Source organism: Cebus imitator, unplaced genomic scaffold, assembly GCF_001604975.1.
Source record: "Cebus imitator isolate Cc_AM_T3 unplaced genomic scaffold, Cebus_imitator-1.0 Scaffold696, whole genome shotgun sequence".
Lineage (NCBI taxonomy): Eukaryota > Metazoa > Chordata > Mammalia > Primates > Cebidae > Cebus > Cebus imitator.
This window is the reverse complement of record NW_016108011.1, coordinates 563,419-589,212: the sequence shown is the minus strand read 5'-3', so window position 1 is coordinate 589,212 and position 25,794 is coordinate 563,419. Positions and strand designations below refer to the sequence as shown.

Here is a 25,794-nt window from a genome sequence, read left to right as displayed (position 1 = left end):
AGCCCAAGATACATGATTTGGGATGGTTGTGGTGTCCCGACAGACACTGATAGCTAAGAGGCCAAGATAGTCCTGGTAGCCCAGTTCCTATTCTTTTGTCTTACCATGCACACCAATGAACAGGACCCATACTGCTCTCTCTCTGAAATGCTGTAGCACAAATTGCTTTTACAACTTCTTTACTGCAAGTAAATTGTTCAGGTAAAACCATCTTTATACTCCACACTCAGTAAATGTGTCAGTAGATAAATCTATGATATTGTTAAGGCTATTCAATGGAGCATTGATAACAAATCATCCTCTGTGCTTTCCTGCCCCAAATCGCACATTTGTATCCAGTGAAATCAGGCTCAAAGAAATGGAAAAGAGTGTTTAAATGGGCAACCTCAGTTATATATAAATAAATAGACTTGGAGAAAGATATTCCTAGGTCATGTTTATGCCTTGGCACTGATGGGAGGAGGAAGGCTGAAAACTGATGTTAAGTCAGCCTCACTTTTTTTTTTTTTTTTTTTTTTTTGGCATACTTCAGTGAAGGCCACTTCCCTTCTGTCCACCAGCTGAATGACTGTGCAACTGCCAGCAGTATGTATGTCCTGTTTCCCTTAACTAGGGGCCCAGGGCAGTCACCTTGACTCACTCACCAACCCTAGGGACAGCTGGAGATTCTGCTAATGCAGGAGCATTGACAATAATAACAGAATAGCCTGAATTCTGAGAGAAGAGCCAGCAGCAGATTTCACAACATAAGTACCTAATGGCTGCAGGACAGGACAAACAAACAAATCTGTCAAACCAAAGAATTATCAAACCAAGACCTTGAGGCTCCTCCAGGAAAGAATGCTTAGAGAGTACAGCAGAGAAAGAATCCCTAGGATAATCTTTAAAGGGAAAGGCTTTGGCAACCCTTTTAATTTGATTGCATTAAAATGAATTCTGCTAGGCCTCACTGGGCCAATTTCATACAACTTATAACATTTTATGAAAATTTTAAAACATAAATTTAGAAAATCTCTTAATTTCCCATGCTGAGTAGGAGGTCGAAGACTAACATAATTTAAAGGGGCTGGGCAGAATTCTAAGTAATTTACATTTGACTTGGAAACACATTCTGTGATTTTTTTTCTTCTGTGGACTCACCTTAGTTTTTGTTCACACTAATATCTGAAGTAGTTGGAAGTCCCTGGATACACACCAACTGGCATAGTGCAGAGAACCTAGAAGCAAGGGCTTAACCCAGAATCTGGGATGTACCATCTGCTATAGATAAACTATAAAGGGGATTAACTGCACACAGTTATTCTGGGCTTGACTGTATTGCTACTCTCATGCAATTTCTCTTTCCACAGCCTAAACATTACAATAAAAATGTGGTTCATTTCTGTACTTTAAAAATGATATTGATAGTTACATATATGCTGATTGTAAAAATCACAAATGTTAATCATAGAAAATTTAGAAGGTATATAATTAATGAACAAGAAATTTAAAATTACCTATGCTTCTAGCATTTAAAGATAGTGGATGTTACTATATATTTTGGGACAGTTTTTATATGTAATCATAAATATAGAGCATGAACTTGAAATTTAATTGTATATTTAATCTTTTATTCCTATTTCATTTAATATTTTATTATGAACATTTTCCATGTAGTTAATCATTCTTCACAAGCAAAGTGGATAACGTGTGTTTTTTAACCACTTGGATATTGGATATACCATAATTTATTTAGTCTTTCCACTTTTCTTGGACATTTAGGCTGTGTCTAATTTTTCACTAACGTAATGATTATTATTGTCAATAAATTTCAAACTACATCTCTGCTATTTCCTTGAGGTAGGGTCTAAAATGTGAATATTATAATAATAATGAGAGAACATATTTTGAGGCTCTTGATAACACTGTTATACTGCTTTCCAGAAAGTTTGACTTACAGCCATCCAAGCAGTATATACAATTGTTTATCTCAACATATAATCCAAGATCGAGAACATACATATATGTAAATATATTAGATTGAAAATAGGATTCCAATTATTATCATTTTATTTAGTTGATTTGGGTTAAGATTTAAGTTTATATGATATTGGTGTTTTTCTTGAGTTATCTACTCAAGTACTTTGCCAACTTTTGATTTGGGTGTTAATTTTTATGTTATTAATTTATATTATTTCTATATATGTCAAAGATATAATCCTTTCATCTGCCATATTTGTTACAAATTTTACCCCAGCTTTTTTAAAGAATAATTTACACACAATAAAATTCACTATTTTAAGTATAAATTTAGATTAGTTCTGATAATGGTCAGTTGTATAACCATCACTAAAATCAATGTTGTCTTGACATGAATATCACACTGTCTTGAGTCCTATAACATAGTGTGTCTTAAAATCTAATATTATATGTCTTCCAATTTGTTTCAAAATTTTGTTTGCTCTTCCAAGTCTTTTGGGGAGAATTGACATGTTAACAGTAACTCTTCCACTCCAAGAACAAGATATATTTCTCCATTTATTTGAATAATCTTTAATTGCCCTCAACAGTGTTGTGAAGTTTTCAGTATGTAAAATAACATTTTATTAAATATATTTCTAATTTTTCATATTTTTATGCTATTGAAAATATCATTTATTAGGGGAGAAACCTTCAGCTTTTTACTGTCAAGTATGTTAGCTGTAGATTTTATATATATACCATATATATTTATCAGGTTGAGGAAGTTTCCCAGTTTGCTGAGAGCTGTATTTTTGTTTTGTTTTGTTTTGTTTTGTTTTTCTTAATCATGAGGGTATTAAATTGTATTAAATGACTTCATGTATGTGTTGATATGATTATATTTTTTTCTATTTTGATCTGTTCTTCAGGGAATTTCTTATTGATTTTCACAATGTTGTAATAACAGCACATGGCATAAATCCCACGTGGTCATGATATTTCATCTTATTATGCTTTTAATTCATCTTGTTAAATTATGTGTGTATGATCATAAGCAATATTGATATGTACTTTTTATTTATTTAAATATCTTTTTCTGGATTTGAAATTCCTTAGTTTAATTATGTCCCACTTGTCAATTTTTGTTTTTGTTGCAATTGCTTTTGTCATGAAATTTTTGCTAGGGCCTACATCCAGGATGGTATTTCTTAAGTTTTCTTCTAGGGTTTTTCCTAGATTTGGGTTTTACATTTAAGTCTTTAATACATTTTGAGTTGAATTTTTTTGTATAGTGAAAGGAAGGGGCCCAGTTTCAATCTTTTGTATTTGGCTAGCCAAGTTATCCCAGCAGCATTTTTAAAATAAGGAGTAGCTTCCCTATTGCCTGTTGTTGTGAACTTCGTCAAAGATCAGAGGGTTGTAGGTGTGCAGCTTTATTTCTTGGTGTTCTATTCTGTTCATCTATGTGTCTGTTTTTGTATCAGTATCATGCTCTGTTGGTTATTGTAGCCTTGTAGTATAGTTTGAAGATGGATAAAATTATGCATTCAGCTTTGCTCTATTTGCTTAGGATTTCTTTAGCTATTTAAGCTCCTTTTGGTTTCTGTTCTTGGTAGTTTGAGAAGAATAGCAGTTAACCTATAAGTTGCTTTGAGCAGTATGGCAATTTTAACAATATGCATTATTCCTATCAATGAACATGGGATGTTTTTTCATTTGTCTGTGTCATATATGATTTCTTTGAACAGTGTTTTATAATTTTCATTGTAGATGTATTTTGCCTCTCTGGTTAGCTGTATTACTAGGTATTTTATTACTTTTGTGGCTATTGTGAATGGGATTGTGTTCTTGATTTTTATCTCACCTTGGATGTTTTTGGTTTACAGAAATGCTACTGATTTCGTACATTGATTTCGTATCCTGAAACTTTGCTGAAGTTTGTTGTTGTTGTTGTTTTTTGTTTTGTTTTGTTTTGTTTAAATCGAGACTTGGGGCAGAGACTATGGAGTTTCCTAATAAAAAACCAGATTATCTGTAAACAGAGATAATTTGATTTCCTGTTTTCCTATTTGGATGTCTTTTATTTCTTTCTTTTGTCTGATTGCTCAGACTAGGACTTCCAGTACTGTACTGAATATGAATCGTTAGAGAGGGCATCCTTGTCTTGTTCCAGTTCTCAAGGGAAACGATTCTTGCTTTTGCCCATTCAATATGACATTGGCTGTGAATTTGTCATAGACGACTTTTATTATTTTGAGCTATATTCCTTTGTTGATAGTTTTTGATAGTTTGTTGATAGTTTTTAAGATGAAGCAATATTCATTTTATCAAAAGCCTTTTCTACATTTATTGAGATGACCATATGGTTTTTTTATTTTAGCTTTTTTTTTATGTGATGAATCATATTTATTGATCGTGCATGGTAAACCAATCTTCCATCCCAGGTATAACGCTCACATCATCATCATGGTGGATTACCTTTTTTATGTGCTATACTGGATTCAGTTTGCTTGTTGAAAATGTTTGCATCTGTTTTTCTCAAGGAAACAGATTATTAGCCTGTAATTTCCTTCCTTCCTCTTTTCTTCCTTTTTTCTTCCTTTCCTCTTTTCCTTCCTTCCTCCCTCCCTCCCTCCCTCCCTCCGTCCCTCCCTTCTTTCTTCCTTCTTTTTTCTTTCTTTCTTTCTTTCTTTCTTTCTTTCTTTCTTTCTTTCTTTCTTTCTTTCTTTCTTTCTTCTTTCTTTCCTTCCTTCCTTCCTTCCTTCCTTCCTTCCTTCTTTCTTTCTTTCTTTCTTTCTTTCTTTCTTTCTTTCTTTCTTTCTTTCTTCTTTCTCTTTCTTCCTTCCTTTCTTTCTTTCTTTTCTCTCTCTCTCTCTCTCCTCCTCCCCTCCCCCCTTCTCCCCTCCCCTCCGCTCCCCTTCCCTTCCTTTTTGGTGTATCTCTGCTAGATTCTGGTGTCAGACTGAGACTGGCCCCATAGAATAAGTTGGGAAGAGTCCCCCCTCTTGAATTTTTTGGAGTAGTTATTGTAGGAATTGTTCTAAATCTTCTTTACACATCTGGTAAAATTTGGCTGTGAATTCCTCTGGTCCGGGGCTTTCACTGGTTATTAGGCTTTTTATTACTGATTCAATTTTGAAACTTGTTACTGGTCATTTCAGGGTTTCAACTTCTTCCTGGTTCAATCTTGTATGTTTCCAGAAATTTATCCATTTCCTGTAGATTTTCCACTTTATAGAGATATTCATGGTAGTCTCTGAGAGTTTTTTTTTTGTTGTTTGTTTGTTTGTTTGTTTTAATTTCTATTGGGTTGGTGGTAATGTTTCCTTTGGCATTTCTGATTGTGTTTATTTGGATGTTACCCTTTTTTTCTTTTTTAGTCTAGCTCGGGATCTATCAATCTTATTTATTCTTTCAAAGAGCCTGCTTCTGGTGTCTTTGATCTTTTGTGTGGTTATTCACCTCTTAATGTCATTGAGTTCAGGTCCAATTATGGTTATTTCTTGTCTTCTGCTAGCTATAGCATTAGTTTTGCTCTTGTTTTTCTATTTCTTGTTGGTGTGATAATGGTTGTTAACTTAAGATCTTTCTAACTTTTCTTTTTTTTATTATACTTTAAGTTCTGGGGTACATGTGCAGATCGTGCAGGATTGTTACATAGGTATACACATGCTATAGTGGTTTGCTGCATCCAATCCCCCATCACCTACATTAAGTATTTCTCCTAGTGTTATCCCTCTCTTAGTCCCCCCCATCCCCCAAAAGGACCCAGTGTGTGATGTTCCCCTCCCTGTGTCCATGTGTTCTCATTGTTCAACACTCACTTATGAATGAGACCATGCAGTGTTTGGTTTTCTGTTCTTGTGTCAGTTTGCTGAGAATGATGGTTTCCAGCTTCATGCATGTCCCTGTAAAGGGCGTGAACTCATCCTTTTTTGTGGCTGCATAGTATTCCATGGAGTATATGTGCCACATTTTCTTTTTCCAGCCTATCATTGATGGACATTTGGGTTGGTTTCTCTTCTAACTTTTTTATGTGGGCATTTAGTGCTATAAACTTTCTTCTTAATATTGCTTTAGCTGTGTCCCAGAGATCCTGGTATGTTGTAAATTTATTTTCATTAATTTCAAAGAATTTCTTAATTTCTGCATTAATTTCATTGTTAACTCAAAAGTCATTCAGGAGAAGCTTGTTTAATTTTCATGTAATTGTATGATTTTGAGTAATCTTCTTAGTACTGATTTCTGTTTTTATTGCACTGTGGTTTGAGATTGTAGGTGGTATGATATTGTTTTTTTTAATGTGCTGAGAATTGTTTTATGGCCAGTTGTGTGGTTGATTTTAGAGTATGTGCCATGTGCAGATGAGAAGAATGAATATTTTGTTTTTTTCAGGTGAAGAGTTCTGTAGACATATGTTATGTCTCTTTAATCAAGGGTTGAGTTTAGGTCCCAAATATCTTTGTTAGTTTTCCGCCTTGATGATCTATCTAATACTGTCAGTTGGGTGTTGAAGTTTCCCACTGTTATTGTGTGGTTATTTAAGCCTCTTAATAAGTTTCTAAGAACTTGTTTTATCAGTCTGGGTGCTCCTGTGTTCGGTGGAAATAAATTTAGGATTTTTATGTCTTCTTGTTTAATTGAATCCTTTACCATTATGTAATATCCTACTTTAATTTTTTTGAACATTTTTGGTTTAAGGTCTGTTTTGTCTGAAGTTACAATAACAACTGTCAATTCTTTTTTTTTTTTTTTTTCATTTGCTTGGTAGATTTCTCCTCATCCTTTTATTTTGAGCCTATGGGTGCCACTGCATGTGAGATACACGTCTTGAAGACAGTATACAGTTAGGCCTTGCTTTTTTATTCAACTTGCCAGTCTTTGCCTTTTAAAAAGGGCATTTAGCCTCATTCTTGTTCAAGGTTAATATTGATATGTGTGGTTTTGGTCCTGTCATCACGTTGTTAGCTAGTTATTATGTAGACTTGATTGTGTAGTTGCTTAATACTGTGTCAGTGGTCTATGTACTTAAAAGTGTTTTTATGGTGGCTGGTAATGATCTATCCTTTCCATATCTAGGACTTCCTCAAGAATTTCTTATAAGGCAGGTCTGGTGGTAACACATTTCCTTACCATTTGCTTGTCTAAAAAGTATCTTATTTCTTCTTCACTTTTATAAGTGAAGTTTATAACTAAACTTTATAGTTTAGTTTGGCTGGATGTGGAATTCTTGTTTGGAATGTCTTTTTTTTTTAAGAATGCTGAATATAGGACCTCAATACCTTCTAGCTCGCAGGGTTTGTGCTGAAAGTTTCACAGTTAGCCTGGTGGGCTAAGTGAACAGCCCTATCTCTTTAGCTGCACTGAATATTTTTTCTTTCATGTTTACCTTGGAGAATCTTATGACTATTTGTCCTGGGAATGAGTCCTGTTGTATATTATCTCACAAGGGTTCTTTGCATTTCTTTAATTTGAATGTGGGCCTCTCTAATGAGGTTGGGGAAATTTTATTGGATGATTTCCTCAAATATATTTTCCAGGTTATTTGCTTTCTCTCCTTCTCTCTCAGGGATTCCAACAAGTTGCAGGTTTGATCTCTGTATATAGTCTGATGTTTATTGAAGGTCTTGTTCATTTTTTTTATTATTCTTTTCTCTTTATGTTTTTCTGACTGAGCTGATTGAAGAACCAGTCTTTGAGCTCTGAGATTCTTTCCTCAGCCTGGTATCTTCTGCTGTTAATATTTGTGATTATATTATAAAATTCTTATAGTGAGTTTTTCAGCTCTATCGAATCAGTTTGGTTCTTTCTTAAAATGGCTCTTTTGTCTTTCAACTAGTATCATTTTATGGATTCCTTAGATTCCTTTGATTAGATTTTCACTTTCTCCTGAATTTTGATAATTTTCATTCCTATTCAGATCCTGAATTCTATATCTGTCTTTTCAGCCATTTCAGCCTGGTTATGAACCATTTGTGAGGAACTAGTGTGGGGGTTGAAACAAAGAAGATATTTTGGCTTTCTGAGTTGCCAGAGTTCTTACACTGGTTCTGTCTCATCTGCATGGGCTGATATTCCTTTAATCTTTGAAGTTGCTGTTCTTTGGATGGATTTTTTGTCCTTTTTTTTTGGGGGGGGGGGCGTTTATGTTCTTTGATACCATTGAGGGTATGATATAAGGTGGGTTCATTTGACTGACTTCATTTCTGGAAAATTTCAGGGGGCCAAGGCTCAACTCATCACTCCTAGGCTATGGGGTGAAACCAATAAGTCTACATTCAAGTCTACACAGGTTTATGATACTTCTCTTGAATAGTATGGGTCAAACCACTTATGTCCTACATAATTCATATATTATTTCTAATTATATTTTTTCCATATTTCATTGACAGATAGTAAGCTATGCAAAATACAAAGCACTTCCACAAGTTGTGTGGCAAGACAGACTGAATTGCCTAATAGGGTGTGAAGCACAGCTGCATGGAAGATCTATGAAGCACTTTATCATTGGGAGTAGGCACAGCTCCATTGAATTAATGAAACAAAACAGAACTAAATTGCACAGAAACTCAAAGATGGTAAATATGGGTTTTGAGTCTAATGGACCTGAATTTTAATCCTGGCTCTATTATTTGCTAGTTTTCTAGCTGGGTGGCCTTAAACTAACTTCCTCACCTGTAAATTGAGTGTAATATACCAGACTCAAAGTGTTACACAAAGGTTGCACTGTGAAGTGTGTGGAACATTCACCTTGGGTGTACAATATAGGAGGCACCAAGGAACTTATTCATCAAGACAATATTTTTTGCAATTTTTTAAAAGCAAATTTAATACAGAGCTCCACAGTGAAGAAAATATCAATTTTTAAAATAAAGACAGAATACAATTCTGCATGTGGATGACTTGGCTTTCCTTGCCCCTCCCTAATTCTCATCCTTAATGTTAAGAAAATTAAACAAGATAATGGGTGAAGTAACTTTGGCATAGTCCTTGCCTTGAATATTCAGTTATAAACTGTGACATTGAGGAAATGGCCCTTTAGTCTTGGAAAAAAAAAATCCATGGTGAATAATGTTCAAATACAAAGAAACCTAATCTATTTGTTGCTCTTTGTTTATAATACTTAATTATATACATAGCATATAAGTATATTATTGGTAAGGTTAGCACCCCTTTAAAACTAGAATTTCTCTAAGCATTTATATGCATAACTCTGTATATATTTGAATATATATGATACTAACATTTTTCTTTTTTTATGAAATTGGTATCTTGATAAACATATCCACAAGTTGGCTTTTGTTTCATTCAACACTATGCCTTATCAGTACCTCATCATTGTAAATTATTGCATAGAGTTTCATAACATGGATATGCTGTAGTTTGTTCATTTAGTCCCCTATTAATATTCATTTAGGGCTGTTTACAGTTTATCAGTATTATACACAGTGTTTCAGTGAACATTTTTATACCTACACATGGTTTTAGTTTTTTTCTAACTTAGCTACTGAGAAGCAGAATTGCTGGATTTTATGGGATATGAACACTGATATCATTTAAATTGTTAATGTTTAATTACCGTAATGGCTATTCCAATTGATGGTTCCACTAGAAGGATATGACAGTACTTGTTTTACCACATCCTTATTAACATATGATATCATCAAACTAATTCATTATTTGCCAATCTGATGATTTAAAATGTTATTTCATTGCTGTTCTTTTTGCATTTTCTTATTTACTTGAGAATGAGCATCTTTTAATATATTTATGGGGCATTTGTATATCCTTTTCTATGAAGCACATTTTCATATTTTTTGTCCATATCTATATTAGGGAATGTATTCTTTTTAAATTAAATTCTAGGCGTTATTTATATATTATAGATACTAATATATTGTCTGGTATACTGAAAATAATTTAACTTATACCTGGTCTACTGCTTTTTTGTTTAAACTTAGAGTATCTTGTCATAGAGAAGTTTAAAATTTTGAGGATGTTCAATTTAACAATGTGAATACATCATCAACATATTTGTCCAGAAATGCCCAATGCTCACCTCCTCCACAAAGAAGGACCAAAACTAGTAGATAACTGCAAATTGAGTAGAATGTCTGTGAGAGTACACTGGAATTCAGCAAGAAGTGACAAAGACTCTCTGAGACACAAAAACTTGATATGGCAGCATACAGAAAGAAATGAAGCACCCAGCCAGGATGGTTTGGAGCCATAATAGACCCCTTCCTGTTGTAGGGAAAAAGTAAGCAAGAGACTCCTAGCAGTGCCTATTGCCATTGGGGATGTCTGCAGTCTTCGCTAAAGGGAAGTTCCACAGTCTTCCAAGCTGTGAGCTAAGTATAGAAAGCTGCCTTAAGTCCATATAGCTACATTGCTTCAGTGAAGGACTTCACACTAAGTCCCCTCTCAGCTCCCTGAGAGTTAGGCTACTATGGCATGTCACCATTTTAAAGGAGGAGCCTCAACCAGAGCACATTCTTCCCTGTGTTTTAATAGCTCATGCATCACCACATCCTGTGACCCATTTATTATCCCGCTGCACACAGGAGGCTGCAACACTACAACACCAACTGGACCCAACAATACAGCCATGATTCTGGCACACAAGCCCCCATAATATCGTACACCCCAAGTAGAACATAATCCAGCATAGGAGAGAGGCTGCACATGGGACCAAAGGGCAAAGGGGCCCATATGTGCACTCCCTAGAGACTTATGAGACTGAGAGCTTGCCTGCCAGGTGCCTACTGCCACCAGCACCCCCCTCCTCCAGCAGCAGAGCTGCTATGTGCCACATGAGCTCCCCAGTGACCAATGACTGGCCCACCCAATGTCCACTACTGCTACTGGCGCTAGCACCTCCAGTGATAAAGTTTCTGCATGCCACACAAACTCCCTAAGGACCAATAACTGGTCCTCCTGACCTACCACTACTGGCAACCCATCTCCTTCAGCAGCAGAGGCACCGTACTCCGTGCATATCCCCCAATGACCAGGGACTAGTTCACATGGCACCCTGTAGAAAGAATTTCTGAGTTTAAAATTAGGTATTTTAAAATCATCCAGTAAAAAAATAAAATAATCAGAAAGAATTAAGAAAAAGTAGAAAGATTTCAAATAAACAACCTAACAATGCACCCCAAGGAACCAGACAAGCAATAACAAACACAATTTAAAATTAGTAGAATAAAAGAAATAATAAATATCAGAGAAAAGATAAACAGAATAGAGACATAAAAAAATACAAAATATCAACAACATGAAAATTTGGACTTTGAAAGCATAACAAAATCAACAAACCGTTAGCTAGACTAAGAAAAGTGGAGACATAAAATACAAAATGAAAAATAAGGCATTAAAACTTATACTGCATAATGCAAAAGATTATTAGAAACAATTATCAACAGCAATATGCCAACAAATTGGAAAGCCTAGAGGACATGGATTAATTCCTCAACACAACATACTAAGATTGAACCAGGAAGAAATAGGAAACCTGAACAAATCAATAAAAAGTGAAAATACTAAATCAGTGATTAAAAAGAAGTATGTCCCCCCACCAAAAGAAGTCCAGAACCAGATAGCGTCACTGCTGAATTTTACCAAACTTTCAAAGAAGAACACCTATTCTTCTCAAACTATTCCAAAGCATTAAGGGAATTGTTCCAAACTCATTTTATGAAGCCAGCATTACTCTGAAACCAAAACAAGACAAGGATGTATAGACACACACACACTCTCTCTCTCTCTCTCTCTCTCTCTCTCTCACACACACACACACACACACACACACAGACACAACCACAAGCCAATATTTCTGATGAACATATATACAACAAACCCCATATATATTAAAATATAATATAAAAGCCTATGTATTATCATCAAGTAGGATTTATGACAGGGTAACAAGGATGGTTCAACATAACAATTCAATAAATGTGATATATTCCATTAACAGAATGAAGAACAAAAACATGATCACCTCAGTAGGTGCAGGAAAATCATTTGATAAAATTTAACATATCTTCATGATTAAAAAAATACTTCCTACAACGTATGCACAGAAAGAATGCACCTCAATACAGTAAAGGCCATATATGACAAACCCACCCCTAACATCATAAATGAGACAAGGATATTCACTTTCAACACTCTTATTCAGGATATTTCTGTAAGTTCTACCCAAAGCAATTGGGCAGGAGAAAGAAATAAAGGGTATCCAAACAGGAAAGGAGAAAATCAAATTTTCTCCTTTGCAGGTGGCATGATCATACACACACACACACACACACACATACACACACACACACACACACCTAAGGACTCCACCAATAAACTTTTAGAATTGATAGACAAATTCAGTGAAATTGCAGGATAAAATGTCAACTTATAAAAAACAATAACATTTCTATACACCAGTAATGAACTAGCAGAAAAAGAAATCAAGAAAGCAATTCCATTTACAATAGCTAAAAAAATAAAATATCTGGTAATAAATTTAACAAAGGAGGTGAAAGTTCTATACAATAAAAACTTTAAAACACTGATGAATATAGTAGAGGAAGACACAAAAAATAAAAGAAAATCCTATATTCATGGAATTAGAAGAATCAATGTTATTAAAATGACGTACTACCCAAAATAATTTAGACATTCAATACAATCCCTATCAAAATACCAATGAAGTTCTTCACACAAATATATTTTTAAATGCTAACATTGGTTTGGAACCAGAAAAGATGCCAAATAGCCAAAGCAATCCTGAACAAAAAGAACATAGTTGGGGGCAGTACACTACCTGACTTCAAATTATGCTACAAAACTATAGTAACCAAAACAGCATGGTAACAGCATAAAAACAGACACATAGACAAATGGAACAGAGTGGATAAATCAGAAGCAATCCATGTGTTTACAGCCAAATGATTTTCAATAAAGGCGCCAAGAGCATACATTGGGGAAATACAACCTCTTTTATAAATGGCGATGGGAAAACTGAATATTCATATGCAGAAAAATGAAACTCAACTTCTGTCTTTCACCAAATACAAAAATAATCTCAAAATAGATTAAAGACAAACATCAGAATTCAAACCATGAAATGACTAGAGAAATGCATAGAGAAAATACTTCAGGACATTGGTCTGGGAACAAAAGCAAAAATAGGTAAATGAGATTATACCAAATTAAAAAGCTTCTGCACGGCAAAGGAAACAATCAATAGAATGAAGAGACAACTTGCAGAATGGGGAGAAATATTTACACACCATTAATCTGACAGGGAATTAATATGCAGAATATACAAGGAACTCAAAAGAACTTAGCACAGAAACCATAATTCCATTAAAAATGGGCTAATGATCTGAATAGACATTTCTCAAAAGAAGACACACAAATAGCCAGCTAATATATGAAAAAGTGTTTAACATCATTGATCATCAAGGAAATACAAAGCAAAACCACGATAAGATATCATCTCACTCTAGTTGGAATGGCTATTATCAAAAGGAGTAAAAGGACAAATGCTCGTGAGGATATGGAGAAAAAAGAACACTATACACTGAGGGTGGGAATCTAATTAATAAAACCATTATGGAGAACAGTATGGAGACTCCTCAAAAACCTGAAAATAAAACTATTATATAATTCATAAATTCCACTACTGGATATATAGCCAAAGGAAAAGAAGTCAATAAATCAGAGATATTTACACTCCCATGTTTATTGCAGCAAAATTCACAATAAACAAGATATTGAATCAATGTAAGTGTCCAACAACATATGAATAAATAATGTCACATATATACACAGAAGAATCTATTCTGCCACAAAAAGAATTATGTCTTGTCGTTTGCAGCTACATGAATGTAACTGGAGGTAATTATAATTATGTTAAGTGAAATAAGCCAGGCACAGAAAGATAAATACTGTATGTTCTCATTCATATGTGGAAGTTAAATTAATTGATTTCCTTCAAGTACAGAGTAGAACAGTAGTTACTAAAGGCTTGGAAGGATATGGGGGAGAGCTGAATAGAGAGAGGTTGGTTAAAGGACACAAAACTACAACTAGATAGGAGGAATAAATTCTAATGTTTCGTAGAATTGTAATGTCACATTACAATTCTACGAAACATTAGAATTTAATGTATATTTTGTATATAATGTATATACAATGTATATACTGTATATATATTTAATGCATATATAATGTATATAATTTAATGTATATTTTGAAATAGCTAGAAAAGAGGAGTTTGAATGTTTCCGGCACAAAAAAGTGATAAAAGTTTAGACACACTAATTATCTTGATTTGATCATTGCACATTGTGTGTTTCAAAATATCACTCTGTACCCCATAAATATATAAAATTATTTGTCAATTTAAAAAAAGATTAATATTTTTATTGAAGTATTTTGTTCACTTTTTTAAAAAACAGCTCTATCCCTTACTAAAAAGCCATACAGATAGTTTAGTCAGTTCTATTTTTATGTAATAATATTTTATGATTCATTTTTAAGAATCAATTTGACTTTTTTTTTCCCATTTATTTTATTGCATTTTAGGATTTGGGGTACATGTGAAGAACATGCAAAATTGTTGCATAGTAACACACGTGACAGTGTGATTTGCTGCCTTCCTCCCCATCACCTACATCTGGCATTTCTCCCCTTGCTATCTCTCCCCAGCTCCCCACCCCCCACCGTCCCTCCCCTATTTCCCCCCAACTGACCCCAGTGTGTAGTGCTCCCCTCCCTGTGTCCATGTTGTAGGGACATGGATGAATCTGGAAACCATCATTCTCAGCAAACTGACAGAAGAGCAGAAGATCAAACACCGCATGTTCTCACTCATAGGCGGGTGTTGAACAATCAATTTGACTTTTTTAATGATACTTGGTGTGTATTGTTTTTGCTTTTTTTCATGTTTTTCTTAACAAATGGTCAATTGTATCAGTATCATTTAATTGAAATTCCTTCTTTCCAATACATTAAATTCTTAGATATATATATATGTCTGTTTTGGAGTTCTATTATGTTTCATTGATATATTTGACTATTTATATGCCAGCATCATGTTCTTTTAATTGTGATAACTTTATAATATGTTAGTTTTGCTTACGAGGGTCAGATAATTTTTCACAAAGAAAGTGACTCTTGACCAGGTCTTAAAAGATGCATGGGCATTCAGCAGACAATAAAAAGGAAATAAGACATTCCAGTTAGAAGAAACATGGGCCAATACACAGAGGTATGAAGTAAATTGCATGGTATATTTAAGAACTCCCAGCTGTGTGGTATCACTAGAGGACAGTTCTTATAATTCAGGGTGGGTTTTGAGGGCAGAGAAGAAGACTGGGGCATACTATAAGGGTCTTTCATTGCTTTGTTAAAAGATTTTGTAATTATCATTGAAGAAGGGGAGAGTCACTATAGGCTTTTGAGTAGGGGAATAATATAATCAGCTGTCTTTGGCAGAAGTGTGAGGATGGTATAAAGAGCTTGTGGAACTGCAGTAGGTATTCAGAGAAAGAAGAGAGCTTTGCAATCTGGGTTAGTCAGAAGAGACTTTATAAGGGAACTGCTAAGCTGTGAAGGAATGGTAGGGTGTGGTTAATGTAAAGGAATACTCTGATTCATGGGTTCAGGAAGAGAAACCTCTTATATAATTTATTTCATTTATATTTGTATTATTTTATCTTATATATTTTTAAGAATCAGGTGAGTTACAAATAAATCTAATATTGATTAGGTGTAGATAACTTCCCATGTAATTTAATTCAAGCCAAGGCAGTTTTTGTTACAAAATGGTGCAATGTGGCTCTTTTAAGTAATCAAGCTTTAAAATGTCAAATAAAGATTTTTCATTCACCAAGAGAAAGCAGTTCTGAGAGAATTTTTAAAACCTTTAAGGACAGACATACCTTTAGTTTAAAAAGGTGTGTCCAAGTAGCTTGGAAACTCAGACTGAGGGAAAGAGTAAGTGGGCAAACAAAGCACAACTTCAAGTTAAAACCTACGCCGAAATTAATTATTTTGTCCAACAAAAGAGCAGAGAATATATGTTTCTGACTTAACTGTTACTGAATTTTAGTAAAGAGTAAGAAAGTACCAATGGAACATTTTAAACCATGAAATGTAATTGTTATAGAACTGTGATTAATCTGGGATAGATAAAGCAGAGTTCTTTTTAAAATGATTGGACAACATGTTGACAGAAATAGGATACATAAAGCAAAAATTAGAAAACCTTCACAGGTATCTATTGTTTCCCACTTGTTCTATGTGGAATTGCATGACTAACCTAATTATTTACTAACTTTAACTAGTTCATCATACTTAATTTTAAAGATAAATATTAGTGAGCATATAGTATGGACTGTACCAGTTTTTTCTTGGTTTGTCTATGTCTAAGAAAATACAAACTGCCATGCCTGCTATTCTAGCTTGATGATTCACCACAAATTATGCAGTGGCAACTTCCGGAAATAAAGGCAGAGTTCAGTAGAGAGAAACTCAACCCCTCTCTAGGATCTGTTCTGATACTTCATCCCCTGAAACATGGGAGGATGGCATACCCCTTGTGCCATAATCTCTCTGTGAGTAAACTGCTATTCTGAGCAACTGCTTAAAATGGATTAGTTCTGTATTCTCAAAATATTTTAAAGGTTCTAGAAAGAAAATTAAAAATATGGGAAAGAAGCCTGATGATGAACTCTCTTTTAAATCAGTTAATTGTAGAGAGTAAATAGCTTATGCAGAAATTACAAGTTTTTAAGCAAGGAGATAAACATTGGTAATATTATTCATTAAGAGAGATATTATGAGATGAAGAAAAAGTTCTGGAAATGGATAGTGATGATAGTCATACAACATTGCAAATGTACTTAATGGCGCTGACCTGTACACTCAAAATGGTTACAGTGGTAAATTTTATATTATCTATATTTTATAATTTTTTAAAAAATAATGCATGTACAAGACAGAGAGAGAGAAAGAAAGAGAGAGAGAGAGATTTTTTTCTCATAGAAAAAAAAGGCATCCTATATATTTCCATCTTTGTTAAGTTTTAGTTTTTCCTTTTTAAGTGCATGGAACCTGAGTATGGTGAAGATGTTCCTATTCCATCCTCAGTCCAGGAAAAATACCAGAAGTTTAAACTGAAGTGAGAACAGCCTGTGAGTCAGGAATAGATAAAGTTTTAGCAGAGAGTAATTATAGTTAGTGAGTGAGTGATTAAGAGGTTTCAGTGCCTAAAGTGACCAGCTTCATGCCAAGCTCTAATGCCCCACACTCTCAATCAGAGCCAACAGATCAGGCAGGCAACAAACAACACTTGTGCCCAGGCCAAGACCTAGGGCAACTTTTCAAAGCTGAAATGGTTCAAAGTGAGTTCTAATTAGATTGGGGATCCGATTAACCTAATTAGAAGAGATAACAATCTAATGTTTTGGAGTAGGTGTTCATTTTACTTCTTGTATTTTTTTTTTTGTCTTATGATGTTTTCTTTGATAGATTCATTCCATCTAGGCATCAAATTCATGGAATTATTTTTAATACAGAATATATGTGAACAGAAAAAAGGCTCTCTCCTTCCCTGTGTCTACCATTTGGGAATATCCCTTACTGGGAAAAGTAAAGCTATCATCCATAGGTGTAATGGCCAAGAATTGGAGGTGTTGCGTACCCATCCCTATGTAATAGGTGCTTCCCTAGTTGATGGGTTGGATTTGGTTTTTAGGATAGAAGATTGATTCTTGGAAACAATTTCTATAACAGTGATTTATTTTGTTCACTTATTTTACTGAGTCAGATTTTCCTTCAATCAAATAATATTTTAAAAGCATTTTCTCTTTATTAAATTTTTAAAATCATTCATTGTTGAAGTATACTTTATATACAAGGAAATATACATTTTGTGTATAGATTGATGAGGTTTGACAAATGTAACCCATAAAACTACCAACCAAATTAAGGTTGTAACATTTCTTTGGGCCCCTCTGTAGGCAATCTCCAGCACCTCTCACATCCCTGCCCCAGACAACCACTGGGTTTTTTCTTGCTATCTTTTAAAAAATATAGATTGTTTTGTATATAAATCATGTACTGTATAGCAAGGTTTGTATCAGTGACAGACCACATGTACAACAGTTGCTCCATAAGATTATAAGAAAGCTGAAAATTTCCTATCACTTAGTCATATCACAGCCATCATAAAATCATAGCATAGCATATTACTCATGTGTTTGTAGTGATGCTGTTGTAAACAAACCTACTGTGCTACCTACCAGTCATATGAAAATATGGTATATACAATCACATATATTATATAATACTTGATTATGATAATAAACAACTATGTTACTGTTTTTTGTATTTACTTATTCTATACTTTTTATTTTTACTTTGGAGTATACTCCTACATACACAAAAATGGTTAATAACAAAACAGCCTCAGGCAGGTCTTTCTGGAGATATTTCATAAGAAGGCATTGTTATTGTAGGAAATGAAAGCTCTACACGTGTTATTGCCCTTGAAGACCTTCCAGGGGGATAAGATGTGGAGGTGGAAGGCAGTGATGTTGATTATCCTGATCATAGCCCTGTGTAGACCTAGGCTAATGTGTGTATTTGTGTCTTAGTTTTTAACAAAAAAGTTAAAAAATAACTAAAAAATTTGAAAACAGAAAAAAGCTTGTAGAATAATGATACACTGAAAATATTTTTGTACAGATATACGATGTGTTTGCATTTTAAGCTAAGTGTTATTGCAATAGAGTCAAATAATTTAAAATAAATTTTATAAAGTAAAATAGTTATAGCAATCACTGGTTAATTTACTATTAAAGAAAGAAAAATTTTTAATGAATTTAGTGTAGCCTAAGTGTACAGTGTTCATAAAGTCTATAGTAGTATGCAGTAATGTTGTAGGCCTTCACATTTACTGACCACTTAGTAACTCACCCAAAACAACTTGCAGACCTTCAAGCTCTATTCAAGGTAAATGCCCTATACAGGTGTACGTACCATTTTTTATCTTTTGTGTCATATTTTTAGTTTGCCTTTTCTGTGTTTAGATATACAAATATTTACAATTGGTGTTACAGCATTCAGTACAGTAACATGCTGTATAAGTTTGTAGACTAGGAGTAATAGGCTGTACAATATGGCTTAGGTATGTAGTAGCCTATACAATCTAGGTGTGTGTAAGTACCCTCTATGAAATTCCCAGATAAAATCACCTAACAATTCATTTCTCAGAAAATATCCCCATCATTAACCAACACATGACAGTATTTTAGAATCTTCATGTAAATGGAATCTTGTAGAATATTTTCCTTGGTGTTTGGCTTATTTTGGTCAGCATAAAGTCTATGAACTTTATACATGTTTTTGTGTGTATCAGCAGCTTTTCTTTTTTTATTATGGTGTGACTATAACATAGATTTTATCAGTTTAACAGCTTATGGGCATTTGGGTATTCTCTAGTTTGGGTCTGTTATGAATTATGTGACTATGTACCTTTGCAAACAGGTCTTTCTGTGGACATATGTTATTATATTTCTTGGGTAAATACCAGAGAGTGGAAATAGGTAATGTTATAAACGTATAGGTACCTTTATAAGAAACAACCAAACTACTTTTTTTTTTTTTTGAGACAGACTCTTGCTCTGTCATCTAGGCTAGAGTGTGATGGTGTGATCATGGCTTTCCACAGACTCAACCACCCAGACTCAATTGATTCTCCCACCTCAACCTCTGAGTAGGTGCATGCCACCATGCCTAGCTTTTTTTTTTTTTTTTTTTTTTTTTTTGGAGAGACAGAGTTTGCCACATTGCCTAGGCTGGTTTTGAACTCCTGGGCTCAAGTGATCCACAGCTTTGGCCTCCCAACATGCTGGGATTACAAGTGCAAGCCACTGTGCCTGGCCTAAACAAACTGTTTTAAAACCTAACTGTGAAAGGGGCAGAGCAAGATAGCCAAAAAAATGGCTCCACCAATTGTCCCTCCTTCAAGGACACTAATTTAACAATTATCTACATACAGAAAAGGCACCTTCATAAAAGCCAAAAATCAGGTGAGCACCTATAGTACTTGCTTTTAACTTCATATATACTGAAAGAGGCACTGAAAATGAGTAGGAAAGAGTCTTGAATCATTGATGCCACCCTCTCCCACCTTCTGACAGCAGTCATGTGGCGTGCACTTGGGAGGCAGATAACACAGGAATTGTGAGACATTGGATTGAACTTAGTGCTACCCTGTCACAGCAGAAAGCAAAACCTAGCTGAGCTCTGCTGATGCTCTCTCATAGAAGGAACATTTAAACTAGCCTTAGCTAGAGGGGAATCACCCATCCCAGGGGTTAGAAGTTGAGGTTTGGCAAGCCTCACCACCATGAGCTAAAGTGCTCTGGCGCTCTAAATAAACTTGAAAGGCAGTATAGGCCACATGTACTGTGACTCATGGGCAAGTTCTATTGCTGAATGGGGCTCAGAGCCAGGGGACTTGGGGGCCATGAGAGCCAGAGACACCAGTCAAGGTGGCTGAGATAATGCTTGTACCACCCCTCCCCAAACCCCAGGCTGAACAGCTTGTGGCTCCAAAAAGATACCTTTTGACTACTTGAGGAGAGGAGAAGGAAGACTGAAGAGGACTTTGGGGAGAAATGTGATCACATCAAGTCAAAAAGCTTTGTCACAGCAAAGGAAACAATCAACAAAGTAAAGATACAGCCCACAGAATGGGAGAAAATATTTGCAAACTAACAATCTGGCCAGAATATATAAAGGGATTAAGAACTAGAATATATAAAGAGGTCAAACAATTCTATAGAAAAAAATCTAATAATCTGATTAAAGTTGGACAAAATATATGAATACACATTTCTCAAAAGAAGATCTGTAGATAGTACATAGTTATTTGAAAAGGTGCTTAACATCTTTGATTATCAGAGGAATGCAAATCAAAACTACAATAAGATATTGTCTCACTCCAGATAAAATGCTGACAATAGATTAATATGGATTAGGTGTATATGAGTGTTCTTGGTACTCTTTATTTTTTCAACTTATTTGTAAAGTTTAAAAGTAAAAAATCCACATAATTTTACCTTTTAAAAATTCCATCCACAGTGGATGAGAATTATAGTTGCTCTACTTCCTCATCAACGTTTGTTATGATCAATTGTAAAATTTAGCCATTATAATAGGTGTAAAGTGGTATGTCGTTGTGGTTTTTATTTGCATTTCTATGATGACTAATGAGGTTGAGCATCTTTCATGTGCTTCTTAGGCATTCATATGTCTTATTTTATTTTGTAAAATATAGGTACAAGTCTTTTTTTTTATTTTATTTTTTTTGAGACAGAGTCTCACTCTGTCACCTGTGCTGGAGTGCAGTGGTGCAATCTCAGCTCACTGCAACCTCCACCTCCTGGGTTCAAGTGATTCTCTTGCCTCCACCTCCTGACTACCTGGAACTACAGGTGTGTGCCACCATGCCTGGATAATTTTTTGTATTTTTAATAGACATGGTGTTTCACTGTGTTAGCCAGAATGGTTTCGATCTCCTAACCTTGTGATCCACCCTCCTCAGCCTCCCAAAGTGCTGGGATTACAGGCATGAGCCACTGCACACAGCCAATTTTACTTTTTATTATTAAGTTGAAGGAGTTTGTTATATATACTGAATAACAGTTTTCTGTCAAATATAGGTGTTGCAAGTATTTTGTCCTGATCTATGGCTTGCCTTTTCATCTTTGTAATATTGTCTTTTGAAGAATAGAAATTTTTACTTTTGATAAAGTCCAACTTATCAATGAATTTTCTTTTTGTGGTCCAATTTTTTTCACTCTAAGAAATTATTATGTTAAGAAATAATGTCATTATTATTATTATGTTAAGAGTTATTAAGAGAACTTGAGAGTTACTCAGATCTTAGTTCTAGTGACACAACTACCTAATCTAGTGGCACTGCCATCTCCTGGGCAAGTGACCTAACATCATTGTTTCTTAGTTTCCTCATACATAAAATGGGGATAATTTTATTTCCTACCTTCCAGAATTGTTTTGAAGAACAAACTAGAAAATATACATACAATACTTAATGAAGTTGCTGGTACACAGCAAATACTTATTAAACAGTAGCTGTTGTTATTTGCAAATGTGTGTCTTTGGGCTCTTCTTTTTTTAAAAAAATACTTTAAGTTCTGGGCTACATGTACAGATCATGCAGGATTTTTACATAGGTATACACATGCCATGGTGTTTTGCTGCATCCATCTCCCCATAATCTACATTAGGTATTTCTCCTAATGTTATCCTTCTCCAATCCCCCCACGCCCTGCTGTCCCTCTCCTACCCTGCCCTACTCCCCAACAGGCCCCAGTGTGTGATGTTCCCCTCCCTGTGTCCATGTGTTCTCATTGTTCAACACCCACTTCTGAGTGAGAACATGTGGTGTTTGGTTTTCTGTTCTTGTGTTAGTTTGCTGAGAATGATGGTTTCCAGCTTCATCCATGTCCCTGCAAAGGACATGAACTCATCCTTTTTTATGGCTGCATAGCATTCCATGGTGTATATGTGCCACATTTTCTTTATCCAATCTATCATCGATGGACATTTGGGTTGGTTCCAAGCCTTTGCTATTGTAAACAGTGCTGCGATGAACATATGTGTGCATGTATTTTTAATAATAGAATGATTTATAATCCTTTGGGTATATACCCAGTAATGGGATTGCTGGGTCAAATGGTATTTCTAGTTCTAGACCCTTGAAGAATCATAATCTTTTTAAAAACCCCTCTCTTTTTAGCTCTCCCAACTTACTCAAGCAACCAAGATAATTTCTCTACACATATTGAGTGGCCAACTCAATAAGGGTATTGTAACAAAATAATTCTAACATACTTTGAATTTTAATGAGCTAGTCAAGATGATACTCCCCTGAAAAGGGAGAGCATATGGGCCAGAGAACAGAGCCCTAAGTGGCCACTGACAACCTCAAGCAGCAGCTACTTAATTCTGGGGACTTGCTTCTTTGGTCCCAGAGCATCACATAACTCATAGTATACCATCACGCTCCCTTTCTTCAGGCATGGTTTCCTGTATTTGATTTTGGGTCTTTTTCTACTCTAAGACATTTTTCTTATTATTTTTAATATCCTCTCAAATTCAGAAAGATCTTACTTTCCTGACCTTGTCATAATTAACAATAGCTATTTCTTGCTAATGAGTTATTACCTACAATTTCACATAATTTTTCTGACAGGCTGACAGGCTGACTAATGAACAAGGTTTGACCACACTCTCAAATCAGTTGGCAAGGCTTTGGACTTTGACACTGAAAAAGTTCTTTGAAGCTTAGTTACCATTCTTACTTGCTATATGTGAATAATAAATGCAGATTTGCTGAATATGGAAGTTTGTCTTCAGCATGTGCTCAGCATGCAAAGATATCTTAAAGCTCTCTTTAAGGGATTATCTGACAGTGATTAGATGCAATTTTAACTCTTGCCCCATAGATAAACACCTACTTAGAGCATTGTCATTAAATAATTTTCATAAAGAACAAATAATTTTTAAAAGATACTCTTCAAAACATATTATTAACCAGGGAAATCTTTCCAAGAAGGCCTTAACCTGATTATTTGGAGACTACATTTTTTAAATGCGTGTGTCAATTTTACCCACACTTCCAGTAATAATGATACTCTCTCTTTCTCTCTCTCTCTCTCTCTCTCTCATACACACATCACACACACACATCACACACACTTAGGCAGAAAGAACAAAAAGAGTATACGAGTCTTCAGTTCTCATCATTTTGCTCCCACATAGAGGGGAACGGCCGACACTAGGGCCTATCAGAAGGTGGAGGGTAGGAGGAGGGAGAAGATCAGGAAAAATAACTAATGGGTACTAGACTTAAAACCTGTATGATGAAATACTCTGTACAACAAATCCCCATGACACAAGTTTACCTATATAACAAACCTGTGCATGTACCCCTAAACTTAAAAGTTAAAATTTTAAAAAGAGCCTTCAGTTAAGGAGTATGGTTGGAAATGAAGTTTTCTGCTCACCTAAACTATCTGGTTAGGGAGGTAGTAAAGCATAGTAGAAAGAACACTGGAGTTTAGTGTCAAAGCAAGGATTAAGTTCACTTTACACCAGTTACTCTATGTGTAACCTTGAGTCATAACCTCTCTGATTCACAATTTCCTCAAGTGAAAAATCAGTACAGAAATGCTTATGTTACAGAGCCATTGAAATAATTGAAATAAAAGCATAAAATCTTTGTAAAATCTAAGTGTTCTGTGACATTTAAATATTCTATAATTCTGTAAGAGAATATCAGAGAGTTATAAATTTATGTTCTAGAACTACCCAGGTAAGAGCTTTGAATTAGGATAACCATTGTTATGAGCACAGAGTTGCACTATCCAGATTCCCCTTCAACAAAGGACATATTGTCCCTGTTACTGGAAGTGTGGTAAGCACACAGCCTTCAGTTTTAACCTCCTGAGACTGCCTCACCTGCCCAGTGCTGCCTTGTGCTCTTCCCATGGAGGTGCAAGGGAGGAAAAATAATTTTCCCTTTACCTTCTAGAGTTCTTAGTTGGGACAGACTCCTGTAATGAAAGACAGATTAACAAAAGAAAAGCAATCACAAGTTCATTAATTTTTATACTTCATATATAAATGAGAGAAAAGAAACAGAAATTAGTAAATTTTAAAAAGTTGTCTTAGACTTAAGGCTTAAATAGAACAATTCTCTGAAACAGTGAAAAAAGGGTATAGAAAAGGCCTGGTTAAGACCAGAAGGAAAAAAAAATAGCACCATTAAATAAAGGTAAGGTTTGTTATGCAGTTTTAAGTCCATGCCTTCTCCACTGAATAACAGTCCCTAGTGATTTGGTCATCCTTCTCTTCTTGGCATAAAGAGGTAGACATCATTACAAAAGAAGATTTCCTTTATAGATGTAAATTTCTCTTACCAATTGATAACTTTTCAGAGCTTCTCCTATGTCTTCAGTTTCTCAAAATAACCAACTCAATAATCCATATGCAAAAGAGGCATAATTTGGAGTGGCATATTCTGGTCTTCAACAAATATATTTTGGGATGGCATGTCCTTAACCCCATTAGAGGCCCACGTTTAATACATGATTGAGGCAAAATATGAAGACCCAGCATAAAAGCTGGAAGAAAATTAAGGTGCTCCAGTAGTTGTCCAGGAGAGAGATGATGAACACTTGGCCTAGAATAGTGCCAGTTGAGATAGAGAAAAGTAGGTATAGATATTGAGAGTATGCTTTGGATGTAGATTCAACAAGACTCTAGGAGAGAGAAAGAATGGAGGAAAGGGTATGTCATAGGTTTTTGGCAAGGTATGTGGTAAAGACTTATTTTTTAGGCCATATTAATTTTGAGATGCCTAATACACATCCAGGTAGAAATGTACAGGAGAGATAGATAGATATATGAGTTTGGAAGTCAGAGTAGAAATCAGGGCAAAAATGTAAATTTAGGAGAAATCTACATGAAGACATGTGGCTAGATGAGATCACATTCCTAGAATATGAGAAGCCAGCTCTCTATCACTGAGTTATAAAGAATAGTTGGTTAATTTCACTCCTATAATAGTATAGGAATGCAATATTTCATTGACTGTATGACTTAAATCCAGCAACCACACCATTTAAAAAGAGCCCTCATTAAAATGAAGGGATTTTTGGTTTTGCTATAGCAAACTTTAACCTAATAATTACAGAATTCCTACTATATGCTACAGAATTTATATGCATTATAGCATATTTAATTTTT

At 34.8% G+C, this 25,794-nt stretch overlaps 1 long non-coding RNA gene across 1 annotated transcript; it reads right to left on the bottom strand.

The window, feature by feature from the left end:
• Positions 1-11,570: 11,570 nt before the first annotated feature.
• Positions 11,571-23,952, bottom strand: LOC108296241. The gene is made up of 3 exons (XR_001821781.2): positions 23,821-23,952; positions 20,905-20,906; positions 11,571-11,583 (listed from the first exon to the last, which is right to left on the bottom strand). It is a non-coding gene; the product is annotated as an uncharacterized LOC108296241 (long non-coding RNA).
• Between the last annotated feature and the right edge of the window lie 1,842 nt (positions 23,953-25,794).